At 36.2% G+C, this 13,006-nt stretch overlaps 1 protein-coding gene and 1 long non-coding RNA gene across 3 annotated transcripts in view; one reads left to right on the top strand and one right to left on the bottom strand.

Annotated features, from left to right (window-relative positions):
* LOC139685732 (solute carrier family 41 member 1-like) overlaps positions 1-2,044 on the bottom strand; it is a 22,270-nt gene extending 20,226 nt beyond the window's left edge. Inside the window, exons 1-2 of one of the 2 annotated variants that reach the window (XM_071582780.1) lie at positions 1,817-2,044; positions 1,613-1,636 (exon numbers count right to left, since the gene is read on the bottom strand). The gene's annotated coding sequence lies outside the window, so the exon portion shown is untranslated. Of the gene's footprint in view, positions 1-112; positions 155-1,612; positions 1,637-1,816 lie in introns of those variants that run through there. The other variant, XM_071582779.1, reaches the window with a different exon arrangement.
* Positions 274-13,006, top strand: LOC139685733 (uncharacterized). The gene is made up of 4 exons (XR_011700217.1): positions 274-315; positions 444-611; positions 11,621-11,914; positions 12,796-13,006. It is a non-coding gene; the product is annotated as an uncharacterized lncRNA (long non-coding RNA).

The following is a 13,006-nucleotide window of genomic DNA, read 5'->3' as shown; positions in this document are numbered from 1 at the left end:
TTTAAACTAAGCATAAAAAGTTCAAAATTGAATTTTCACGCAAAATATGCCATTCATTAAGAAACATTAATATGCACATGAGGTGGATTGAATACTCAAAACACACACTCACAATTGAGCCACTGAGAATGTCTTCCACACACTTTCAAATCCCCCCAGACAAATGACAGTAGTAAGCTATTTTCGGTTCTAGGTATTTGGCCAGGGTAGTGAACATAACATCAAAGTAGGGTCTGTGATCTGACCAATGGGAGTTTTGCCAACCTTATTTTGAATTTCACCAGAAAGGAAGCCATAGTGATCTAAATATCTGAGGTTTGTAAAATAACCGTGTGATTCAAAATACACAACGTAGAAGTTAACAATGAAATTACAAAAATAAATTTATAATACACATTATTTGAAACTAAATGTGACTTATTATTATTATATAAAACTTTTAGTTTCAGTATTGGGAGATCTCAGTATTATTACGGAGTTCCGCATTGCAGTGCGCCATAATACAACTTGAAAATAAAAATGAGTATTCTCTTGCATTGGTGATTTTTTCATGCATCATGAACTACATTAACATATTAATAGTCTCCGAAACTGAGGGCATGCCATTTGAGGTAAGTAGTTATGTATAACGATGAATGAAGTAATTACTCATCCTGCGTATAATAAGCTGAAATCGAATAGTTAATACTCAATTGGTACACCTTCGATAACAGATTCAAAAAGCCCAATAAAATGCCCGCAAAGGTACAATAAAACAAATGCAAAATAAGTAACTTGGTATGATTACGCTCATCATAACGCCTGACATTATACAAAATGACACTGGGAAAACACACATAATGTGATGCCGGGACCATATGCCAATACTTAACGCATTTACGTTAATGCACGAGTATCCATGACAGAAGGCTTGGTAGGAAAACAGGTAAAGGTTACCACAAATATTAAGAGTACGACATGCAAAATGAAGCCATTGCAACCTACCAGTTAATTACTTCGTTTCACCAAATGTTGAGACATTTTATTGATCCTGTGGCCCAGACTATGGAAATTTTGTGATACTCTTCCGGTAGCTTTATTCGATTAGGCATTGTAAATCATTTAACTTTCACAAAAAGGCCAAAATCCTTATATGCAATCATTGTAATCGATTTGCCGTAGCTGCATTCTCGTTTATGAAATGAAATAAATGCTGCTTGGCCTAACGTAATATTCCTTATCAACGCGAGTCAGGACAGCGACGCGAGACTTCATAACATATCACCGGACTAAGCAAAACCGAAATGTAAGGAAATTAAATGTAAGGAAAATTCATATCCCAACAAAGTAAACAGCACTCTGCTATAAATTAATGCAAAGTGTTTAATTGTAAAATACCACTTCCCGTCGGCTCTCTAAATGCAAGCCTTCGCTGAACGGGTTCCAGCTGATAATACCTAAACTGAATAATTGCAAGCCTTCGCTGAACGGGTTCTAGCTGATAATTGTTAAACTGATAGCAAGTATTAATCACGATCAGATTGACTGAAACGAATCGTAATGATCACCCTATATATTTTGAAATTTTGACGTAGGCATGTTGAAAACTTGTCCGTACAAAAACTGTACTCACCATAATGAAGCCCTTGCGATCTCTCTGTAAAGAAAATGAGAGAAATTATGACTGTCAGTGGTAAAAACATGCCATCACCTAGCAGGATACATCACAAAAATGCCAACATTAAATGATAGTGTAAAGTAGCTAAAATTGAGATATCATAAGACTCATTCTTAAAAGTATACTCGATAATTTTAACAAGTAGAAAGGTATACATACTGCAGAAATCATTTTCCTGATGGACTTATTGAGAGACGAATATTTGTGTTTTATTAAAGAGGAAACCACTGTGCATAACCACTTGGACCCGAAATATACTCATATGATACAAGGCACTTAGCAATAAGTTTAAAAAAAACCTCACGGCATAACCATGGATAGGGAGAGGAATAAGAAGTACACATACACCTAGTAACCTACAAACATGGATCTACTATAAACTTTGATCTATAACTCTTTGACGTCAACTTCCCGGGAAGTGGGTATTACAACATTCCGCAGTTATCTGTGGCACTTCTGCAAACATAACAAGATATTCAGCACAACAATTTCATTACCCATAAGCCGTGCATTGTTCTGGGACGGATTAATTATTACTAAGTAATTAACGAAACACTATAAGTACTTCTTCATTACTTTCCTAATGTATGCACGGCAGTTTTTTCTTATCTAAACAAGTCCGTAAGTTTGGCAACATTAGCTCATTACGTTGTTCAAATGGCTTAAGCTTACAAAAAATTCCGTTAGTGGTGACAATAGCGCCTTATGCAAAATGGAGGGAATTTATCATCTTTCAAATAATTATTTATTTACTTTAAATTACATATTATTTGATAAATGCAATATCTCCCAAGAGCAATGTAATATGACGTTTTAAATAAAATCAGTAAAAACTGCTGTTTAATGTATAATTATATTAAATAAATGTAGAAGGAATCAAGTCCATCCTAACTGAGGAATTATGCAATAAGTATTCAGGCTAGTTGTTAATTTCTTATTTTAACCTACTAAGTGCGAATTCAATTATTGTAGGGTCCCAGAATCTTGCAAACTAAGGTTTATGGAGGAATTTCATATGAATTTTTCCGATAAATCATTATTATTATTATTGGTATTTTACTGATTAAGGTAAGTTTTAAAAGGGCACACTTTCACAATAATACAACGATACATTTCCTTACCTAGCCAAGCAAAACAACTCCTCAATTCCAATCCTGCAATAAACCCTTCTTGAATTCCGCAGACTTCCTTCCACATTTCATTGCGTCCAACGTGTCTAAGGTATGCAACCCTCTATTACAACCTTCAACATACTACTGCGAAACATGTGTGCTTTGCAAAACCACACTCCACATCAAAATTTTAATGAACCTTTTCATAACATCCATGTCATCAATACTTCCTGGTGAAATATTCTATGTCAATGAAATTTTTCTTCTCATACTACTACTAATCTGTACATCTTCATCCAGAACACTTCCAAGATAGTTCAGCTGTTCCACCGGCTCAGTTTTGGCCTCCTATTATGACATTTAATTTAGACTTCCTCTTAAAAATTGTCAAAACGTCTGTTTTGCTTACATGGCTTTTCATCCCAAAACTAACTGATTTTATGAATGTCCACCAACTTTCATTTCTATCTTAAATTCTTCCATACCTCATTAACCATTTCCTATATTTTAAAAAGAATAGGTGATAGCTGGTATGTCTGTCTCCCCCTCTTCCTAATATTGCCCATGTTAGCTCTTCATCTGCCATGCACACGTGAACAATCTGTGAAATTTACAGGTTAGGAAAAAGTCTCATATCTCTCCACTCTAGGGGATCGAGATGGTGCGGGGGCTAACGTACTGGCTTCCCACCCTGAGGGCGCGGGTTCAAATCCCGGCGGTGTTGAATATTTTTCAGAGGTATCTCGATCCCTACTTGAGGTGCTTTGTGGAGGGCACTTTGAGGGAGTACGCCGTCCGTCGGATGGGACGTTAAACTGCGGACCCCTTGGCGCCTTTCGTAAAGAGTAGGCTAATGCCGACGCCGGGTTTCTCTCCACCCTTCATCCTTTCCTGTCCATCCCCTATGGCGCAAATGACCTTAGCTGTCGGTCGCCTCCCCTCAAAACTACTACTACTCTCCACTCTACTCTTATTTTCTGCAATAAATTCATTGACTCTACTCAATTTACTCTATCCAATGCCTCAAAATCTGTTAACCAAGCAAATAAATTCCTAGTGTGTTCCATAATTCTCTCTATTAGTGATATCATTACTGTCTTGCAACATACTTGCCTCTCCCCTTTCTGATCCCAAACTTATCTCCCACTTAAGTAATAATTTTGCCTATTCTGCATCCTCGTATTGATTATCCTAAATACTACTTTTTTCTGCATGTAAAATCATACTATAGTCCTCACATATTATTATCATCATCATATATTATTATTATCATTGTAAAATCAGTGTTAGTTTCCATCCAAAAAAGGAAAGGGGATGGGAAATAACACTGATTTTACAAAATCTTTTTTCCAAGTTCCTCCCATATAAATTCTATGAATAAGACTATAAAAACTCTTCCTTTGAGGATTCCCATAATCCTTAAATAGTTCTTCAGAAATGTTATCAACCCTCATGGGCTTATTTGCCACTTCCATTCCCTTAATCGTCTTTCTATTTTGGCATCAAGTTTATCCAGACATAAGCAATACTCATCTAGTTTATGTTCTCTTTCTATGTCTGAGGCTATTGGTACTAAAAATATGTATCCTAAATATATTATTTCCATCTCTCCTGAATCTTCCCTGGTTCAATCAATAATTATAAAGACTTGTCTATGATTGAATGCAGAGATTTTTCCTTATTACTTCCTTAAGGTTTTTTTATCTTCCTCTCCAATGTATCCATTTCACTGCTTTATAGCAAGCATTATATATCCTTACACTGCATCCTCCACCAGGCTCTTTTCACACCATTATTTTCCTGCCTCAGCTCATTATTCAAGTCTTTTTACCTTCTCCTGACTCTGTTCACCTTTCTATTTCTTTCTATTTCTTTCTATAATCTTTTCCATGATCAATTGCTTTTTGCCATTTTTGTATTCACTTTCATTTAGTTTAATTTAAGCTCTTGATCTCCCCTTTTTAGGTACGCATATTTTCAATTCTATTCTACCTAACTCTTGACATTGAGCTGCTTTTTCCTTCTTAGCTAATTGAAAACCTTTGTTTTTCTGTAGTTCCAATGATTGACATTTCTCGGTTGGCCCCATGGCATGGACGAACTTAAAGACTTTATTTTCTTCCCTCAATACATGAGTCAAGTCTGCCCATTTGCAGTACTTACTCCCCCAAGATGTGGTCCCTTAAATGTCTTCTTAGACATACTTTTCCCGTTTTCTCCTAGAAAAAAGCCAACAGAAATGACACTTCAGCTGCCTCGGGTATTGCATATGTCATTTCCAAGATTGATGGAAGTGCCCATATTGAACCTACTAGTTTAAACAAGCATTTCGTTTGCTATAAATATCTATTTATTTGTTTTCACAGATGAGTTTGCAAAATGACTAATAGATAAATATAGGGCTTAGAGGAAGATAGACAGACGAACTGCTTTTGCAAGAGAGGCATAAAACCTAGAACTAGGTTTTCAAAGGGAATGTACCGACTGTTTGCTTTTAACAGCACAAACATTTCATTTAATTTTAATAAATGGATAATAGATACCTATTATGAATATTTGTTTTGCTCATAAGAATAAAAAAAACTTCCATAGTTTGTTTTATGCTATCATTACCGGATAAAAAAAATGAGTTTTTTGGCTAATAATCAATTTTACCTCCTCATAGCACCAAGTACATTTTGTTGTTTACACTTCCAATCTCAAACTACCCTTTTCACACACTCGTCCATATACCAGCTTCCCAGAATCGGGTATCTCATGAGTACTCAGGGTGGATTGAGAGTTTTAGTCTTGCACAGGTAATCGAATCGTCATTTGTGTGCTCCAAGAAGACAATATAAAAAACATAGCTATGAGCCCAGGCCCTATACTCTCATGACAATAATGCCCTACTATAAGCACTCCTTGTTTCTTCTTGTTAAGAATTTAGGAGAATATAAGGGGGAATTGGTCAAAGTTCTCTAGCACAAATTTCCATTTCAATGCCAAGGTCCTTATATATTTGCCAAGGGCAAATATAATTATTCTTGTTTAGATAGTTCAACCAAGGGTAAATAAAATGACATAGGGGGGCCAGTTCCTTTCCCTGAAGTATCCCAGTTGGAGCTGGCACAAAAAAATCACACAGTTTGGGTGAAGCTGAGGGCACTCTTAAACTCCTCCACCGAAATGTCTCTCACGAACATTGTAACATGCTTTTAGATGTTTTGTATGGTCTCCTAATGCTTTCCTTTCAGCTATCTCTTTGATTAGGGAAACAAGAAAAAGTGGTAGCAAAAGTCAAGTTGGGACTGTAATGGGGCTGGGATGGTACTCAAGGCCACAGAGTTGGTAACCATGAAGGAAAGCATACTGACATTTTTGCTTTAGGCAGCTGCATGTATGGGAGCTTAGAGAGAAGTGGTTAGGGTGGTAGGGTTAAAGAATGCGCCATGGGTAATGATTCTAATTTTGAGGGGCTTGGTGCATTGGCTATTAGTTACAATTGGGCAGAGGATTGAGAGTAAGAGTAGCATGATAAGGTAGATGTGCTTGGGAATGAGGTATATTTGAGAAGGTGTTGCTGTTGAGGTGATTTTGGGAAAAGGAGGGAGCAGTTTTGAATTTAATGCAATGTATGGAGCCAGGGAGGAGGCATGTGGTTGGATTTTTTTTAATATAAGAACATTTATATTTTTTTCAGTGTGACCAGAAGAAGGCCAAAACCTTTTGTGTATTTCCTTTGGTGAATTGTAATAGAAAGAGTGGTCCTCAATATCGTTTATTTTTTTGGTGAAGAGGCAAGCATGCAAGAGTTGTATCTAGCAAGTACGAGTATTTAACTGCTAGCTGAAGGGAATTTGGTCATTCTGTCAGTGATTGACCTAAGAATTGTCAGCACCTCATAGGAAACTAGCAATGGACTTCATTACTGTAGTGTGCAGAAAAATTTAAGTTTTGCCCTGATTACCTAACATTTAAAACACTTCAAAATTTTTAATTTTCATATTTTATATTTCCTAATGAATTATCAGTACATCTATATTAAACCTAAGAAATAATAATTTCTATTGCAAAAATTACTTCCACCACATCCCAACAATTAACGGAGCAGACCCATTATATTCCTCTTTGGCATTTAATTCGTACTTAAGACGAGCATCTATCACTCTCTCCTGTCACTTGAAAAACCTTTACACACACCATTCACATACACTGTTTCTTTGATGAAATCAAAGCAAAAAATAGGGTAAAGAGATAACCAAGACAATCATAATGATTGACTCCATTAACATTTTTTCAGATCAATTTTTAGATCCTCAAATCCTCAGTCTATATTATATTTACCAACAAGCAATTTTATCTTCATTTTAATAGCTTTCATTCTCTCCAAACTAAACACTCCACCCTGTAGTCACCATAAATCTGAGGCAGAGATACTTGCTACAACCCTGATCCCCTGAATAAACACCCCCCAACCTTCATGCCTCCTTCAATCTATGTAGCTACCTGTATTCCCTCTGGCACAAAGTATCCACAAGCATACCCTATAATACACCCTAAAATTATCCCATAAAAACAAATATAAATTTATCCCCTGGCACAACTTGCTTCCCCTGGGTTCAGTCCCTTGTAATTCTTATTGGAAAATTTTTTTCTTATTCCTTCTGAAAACAAAGCTGGCAACAACCTATTATCCAAATGCAAAACTATATGGCCAGCACTCATGGCTTCCTTGGGTATTGCTTGCGTCATTTCCAAGATTAATAGACATACCCACATTGAACCTACTAGTTTTACCAAGCAATTCAGGAACCATTTATCAAGTTCATGACGCTAAGCATCATTTTAGCATGGGACATCACCAACATAAAGACGTTAAGATTTGACTTCTCAAACCAACATTTTATTTGTAGGGAAGGTGTCAAAAGAAATTTTGCTTAGAAAAAAGTTGATAAAGTTCTAATACTGGCCAGCAGGCCCATATATCTTTGAAAAATAAATAACCTTGCGGCAAATAGAAAATTGTGATACTGATGACCAAAAATTATTCACACCGAGTGCTGATTAGACTTTCATAACTTTGCTACATGAGGTAAACTCTTCTGCTTAATACTCTTCAAAAATTAAAGTCACAAAATTTACTTATAATGTAGAATTTTTACTGGGTAATAAATAGAAGAATGTTAAAAAGTGTTCAACTTCTCCAAATACCTCAATTTTTTCCCAAAAGAATTTCTTTTAGTGTCACTTTGAAGTTTTTAAATAACAACTTTACTTTTAAAGCTATGTACCTACCATGTTGTGTGTGAACCTTGAAAAGTTTGAACTGAAACACCCCAGGTATCCATGAAAACAACTGGCTACCAATTAACATTTCTCAATTCTCTGTTATTAGAAAAGTGTGTGAAATGTACTGTTAATTTAAAAAGTTAAAGAAGCCGTTCGATGATTAACTCATTTGGCATGCCCAAAATGTTACCATTATATTTCTGTGAAAATGGAACAAATTTTTTTTTCATTATTGCCCCATATGATCATCATAGTGGTATTCATGGTAATATTATGCTTGGGATCGCTGTTAATATGATTATTTTTTAAGTATGGCATTTCTCACATCCTATTTGACTTTTGCTTCATAATATTGTAGGAGTAGGGACACATGAGTGTATTGGGTGATGCAAAATCCTAGGATATTATTTAATTTCGGACATCAGTCCTAAATTATGTAGTTCTGTATCCACCGGCTGTAGGATGATGTAAAATAATGCAAATGCATTTGGAATGATTAATCAAACAATTAAAAAAATGATTTTTTTAAATTTTGGTTAGCTATGCATGAAAGTGATGCTAAACCTGATTGATTAGTTTTGGTTCTTAATGATGGAACTAATTAAGTAAATGCTGTCACAAAAAAATTAGAACATGTTGAATAAAAACTGTTTCGCTAAAAGTATCTCCTTTTGACCAGTCACTGGTGTTGACTGTCATGACTGTCCATTATCAAAATCAAACTTTAATCTTCTGACATAACTGCAATTCATTTACCTTCAAACTCTTATCACCTTCACTGGAATAACCTGAGTTACAATTGCAGCAAGATATTTGAAAGGGTCACCATAGTTTAAACAAAGAATTTATGTGAAGATGAGGATTTTCATTGATAAATTGGTGCTTTTGCTGCCGTAAAAGATTTACTTTATGTTCTTCATATTTTTAGGTTTAAAAAAGGTTAATTATTGGGTTTAATGCCGAAACCCTACTTATTATTCTCACTTTAGTTTTTGATGCAGGCGATTTCCCATGAGCTTTAAAATATTCCAATAGAATACTCTTCTATTAAAATGGCAATGAAAATGGGTTAACTAATAACTAGCCATAAGTCCAGCTTCCAAAATGGAGCCCCTGACCAGGTTAGAAGGCTGAAGATAACTTCATTAAGAAGATATGCTGGGAAAGTACAAGATCTTAGTCCCTATTTTGTATTTTGTTTGAGTTTTTGAGTGAGGATCGAGATGGTGCGGGGGCTAACATACTGGCTTCCCACCCAGAGGGCACGCGTTCAAATCCTGGCGGCGTTGAATATTTTTCAGAGGTATCTTGATCCCTATTTGAGGTTCTTTGTGGAGGGCAATTACGGTGAGTACACCGTCCGTCGAATGGGACGTTAAACTGCGGACCCCTTGGTACCTTTCATAAAGAGTAGGCTAGTGACGATGCCGGGTTTCTCTCCAGTCTTTATCCTTTCCTGTCCATAACTTATGGCAAAAATGACCTCAGTGGTCGGTCGCCTCCCCTAAAAATTACTACTACTACTACTACTAGTTTTTGAGTTGATTCCATTCATTCACCCTTTGAATTGGATGTTTAATTTCTCTTGATGCAGGGGAATTTTTCTCAGGCAGTATTTAATTGATATTTGTTTTAACTTTCCATGATGAAAATGCTCTTACAGGGGCTATTCTTATTTCCTTCCTCGCAAGTTTCTTCCATCATATTATATGTTCAGATCTTTCTTTTCCCATGTGAAATTATGCCCTACTACCCAGATACCTGATCCACATAACTCAATAACAAGCCACTGCCAGGAGGCATGTGACCTGCTCCACTTGGGAAGTGTACAATACTGTCTGAATGAGAGGTAATGATTCTGCCAAGCAATTCATTATCACTTTCATCTACTATATTTCTACTATCACTGTAAGAGAAATTACTTATTGGTGTCTACGAACTGATATATGGATTTTCTAAGGTTCTCAAAAATATGTCTTCATCCCAAGATTCTTTGAAAAATCTCCCTTAGGCAATAAAGTTCCTATAACCTACACCAATTTTTTTTACAAAACTGAAATTAGAAACTTAGAATATTTGCTTACAAATTACTTGTGTCCTGTCTAATATTAAGTATTCTCTCTGAATCAATTTCAAAAAAATCATCAATCAAAAATAACTAACCTGATTTTGTTTGGTGTACTTGGTAGGTATTTTGTTTGGAAGCTTTGATACTATTTTAGGTTGACACGAATGGACATTGACTGAAGTTTGCCACATTCCTTATCTCTGTCTAACATGTAATCATCTGACACCGCATACTGAAATAAATCGTGCTTCAATTCCACGCACATTCTATTTCCCTTCATTCCATTCAACACTCATATCTTTCTCAAGGTTCTTTTTCCAGTTTATCTAATCTTTAAGACTCGGAAATCCTTTACTTTTTCAGTGCTAAAAACACATTCCCCAGCATTTCTACTAATAAAACTCTTATCCTCATCAAAATCTAATCAATATTCAAAAACTCAAGGCTTCCCCACAATAGGAAAATACGATCCCCTGAAGTGAGGTGTCATCAACTCATAAAATTGAATTATTACATTGCAAAAGAAAGACATTCAAAATAATGAGGTGATGATGAACTCAAATTTATCATCCTTTACTCTTACCTGCAGAAATGTGAGAGGAAATGATTTAAAAACAAGGAATACGAAGAATCGGTATCATGCCAATTTTATTTTTTCACTGATGTTTATTAACTTTTATACCATTGTACTTCTTTTATTACATTCACTCTGGAAATTGTTATGACACATTCTCTCGAAAGTGATGATCATTATTCTGTCAACATCCTTATTTTAATTCTTGTTTCTGCTTGATATAATTTCATACGCGATGAAGATTTTTTTATACGTTATTCAATTTTAAGGTGATCGTGCGGGCTTCAAATCAAAGTGTCAATTTTCAATACCTACGCTAAGGTTAGAACCCAGCTAAAAGAATCACAAAATGACGAGCGAATCGAACACATTTGAATCTTCTATTAATGGTATATAAACTAAGTGCAACGTAGTTTGGTAAAGAGACCAATTATCTGAAAATCCGTTACATTTTTGTGACCGTTGAAAATCATCGTTGATCGTTCTAACAATGCACCATCCGTTCACAATGTACAATGTTGCAGAAAAGCTAACGAAGCGGGTGACAATGCATATTTCAAACGAAAAAATAATTAATTACGTCGCCAGCTGCCCTTACCGCAGTGATCGTTCGGCGTGCGGGAGAGATTGTCAAAATGGCTCGTTGTGAAACTTCTGAGTCTGAGATGAGTCTTCTGATAAGTGGGAAAGCAGAGCAAGAAAAAAAAGAAAAAGCACCTCAACCACCATCGGTAAAAAGGAGACGTTATTTATGTAAATCTTCAAAGATTGACCTCGGGTTTTCGCCAAAGACGTACGAGGAGGACATCAACACAACAAAGCCGTTGCCGAACAAACTGACCTCCAAAAGAAAGCATCCAGACGATGCTGAAGGCGCGACGGCATTGCGAGAAGGCGCAAAGGAGGAAGCATCGGATTTTAAGAGTCTTTCTTTCCAGCTGAAGGTAGGAGAAACAGACCCAAGGAAACATAGGGACCTTCACGAGGACACCGATTGTTCTTGGGACTTAGTTAAGAGTAAGAGACTGAAGATCCAGTTTGAGGAACCGAAAGTTGTTGAAGTGCCGCCGCCGACGATCATTGCGAAAGGCTGGCCCTCCATGGGCAACTTTGGTTCGTCCGACGACAGCCAGAAGCCGGACCTGATGAACATGGTGGTCGAGAGTGATGTGCCAGAGATTGCCTCTCCCATGAGGAGAGGGAAATGCTGCCAGAGATGAGCCGTCTATCAGGTATGGTTTCCAACCCATACTATTTTATTTATTAGAAATCGTACACCTAACGGTTGATTTTTGATGCACCAATGCATTGCACTGTATTGAACTTAAAATCTCTTATTGACACGACACAAATTGTCTATGAACATCATGTTACAATGACTCATTCTTTCGCACGGCGTACTTCATGCCTCTCTTTATTCCATGCAAATTCACCCTTCTTTTCCTTCGACGACCTCCCACACCAAGCCTTCTCCCTTCTTATACCGCTTACAGAAGTCCATTGCCGCTCAGCATCTTCAATGTCATTTTTCTTGCCGTCTACGAATGCCCATCAACTGCGGCTCTCTACCATGCCTGGGACTTAAAGTAGATTTTCCTATTCATTATTTTTTCCATTTTCTCTATGCTTATGAATGTGAGTAAACAATCATGGAACACATTGTGCCAAAAAATATTGTTTCCAGGTAGATTCTCAGCATTTGTGGGTTGTCAAATTTTGGCCCACTTCAATTCAATTACGAACAACGTAAGGCGACTTAATTGAAAGCAACCTAAAGAAGCACAGAGTGTCTTTACACGCAATGTGTTTTATTAATTTTAATTATTGCACGAACGTTTTTATATTGCAAAGGAAAACAACACAATACACCATACAAAACAGATTTTTTTAGAAAGGCTGACCTCGTTTAAATACCATATGCTCCGTGTGTCTTTAACCATTTTCCTTGATGCTCAGTTCAATTTTACCTACCCGGTTTAACTCACAGAGGGACAGAATTATTTCTTCCGGACTGAAGTGTTTCCGTGAAGAATCTTGACATGCATTTATTTACTTTCACAGTCTAATTCAAACCATTCGTTTGCTGTTAATATTTATTTTTTCTATTTCACAGACGAGTTTGCAGAATTACTAATAGAAGAAAAGATGGCGTATCAAGATGATCGATAGAGAAAATGGTTTTGCAAGAGAAGCATACGACCAAGAACTAGGTTTACAAAGGGAATGTACCGACTGTTTGCTGTTAAAAGCAAAACCCTTTCATTTTATTTTGATAACTCCAAAATAAATACCATTATAAATGTTTGTTTTGCTGCTAAGAATAA

The sequence above is a fragment of the Hetaerina americana genome, unplaced genomic scaffold (assembly GCF_022747635.1).
Source record: "Hetaerina americana unplaced genomic scaffold, ioHetAmer1.1.p SCAF_12, whole genome shotgun sequence".
In the NCBI taxonomy this organism is placed as follows: domain Eukaryota; kingdom Metazoa; phylum Arthropoda; class Insecta; order Odonata; family Calopterygidae; genus Hetaerina; species Hetaerina americana.
Note: the sequence above shows the minus strand (reverse complement) of the source record. Positions and strands in the feature narration are given on the sequence as shown.